This window comes from Rattus rattus, chromosome 11 (assembly GCF_011064425.1).
Source record: "Rattus rattus isolate New Zealand chromosome 11, Rrattus_CSIRO_v1, whole genome shotgun sequence".
Taxonomy (NCBI): Eukaryota; Metazoa; Chordata; class Mammalia; order Rodentia; family Muridae; genus Rattus; species Rattus rattus.
This window is the reverse complement of record NC_046164.1, coordinates 49,815,009-49,815,875: the sequence shown is the minus strand read 5'-3', so window position 1 is coordinate 49,815,875 and position 867 is coordinate 49,815,009. Positions and strand designations below refer to the sequence as shown.

The window sequence follows — 867 nt, the reverse complement described above, 5'->3', positions numbered from 1 at the left end:
TTTCCCCTTCCTGTTGCAAAATACTTGAAAAAATTTAACTAACTGCAATATATCTTTAACATTTCAAAGATTTTGTTTCATGGTCACATGGAATTACTTTTTTCTCTAGGCTTGAGGTGAGTAGAAGAAAGAAATGGTATGTTCAGCGTGGCTTAGCTCATAGATACCATTAGGAAGAAATAATGAAGGAAGTCCCAAATTTTCTGCTGCAGAAATCCAAAGAATCATTTATTATCACTGAAAACTATGATGTTATAGGTGAGACAAAGAAGTACACAATGGCATAAAATAAGTCTGAAGGGTGCCTTTTGTTTCATCAAGTTAGCTATCTATATATACATGATAATTACTTGCAAAAGAATTTAATAATATAATATTTAAGATGTTATTTCTTTAATAGTAATATACATTCTTTTTAAAAATGAAATCACAGAATTCAAATCTTCAGAAATATACATATATTAGTAATATAGCATGTATTAAATGTAATATAGTATATATGTAAATAGCAATGTACATTATTTAACTAAAAATGAAATCACAGAATTCAATTCTTTAGTAACGAACTATAGAAATGATCCCTGAAAGTATAGTCTTAATTCAAGTCTTTAGAAAGTAATGTGTGTGTGTGTGTGTGTGTGTATACAAACAAAAGTAATACAAACTATCATAAGTGTGGTGATTTTTCTTTGATTACTTATCATTAGTCCTAAGTAAAAAAAAAAACTATTTGTATGTGTTGATCAGCTTTCTAGTACTCTGCCAGCATACTTGAGAATATATTAAAGGAAGAAGAAATTGTGTGTTCTGGAGTTTTAGAGGCTTCAACTGAGACTCAGTCGCACATCATGACAGAACAATGGGACT

General features: G+C 29.2%; 1 pseudogene; it reads right to left on the bottom strand.

Annotated features, from left to right (window-relative positions):
- Positions 1-526: 526 nt before the first annotated feature.
- On the bottom strand, positions 527-597 carry LOC116913031 (annotated as a pseudogene).
- Between the last annotated feature and the right edge of the window lie 270 nt (positions 598-867).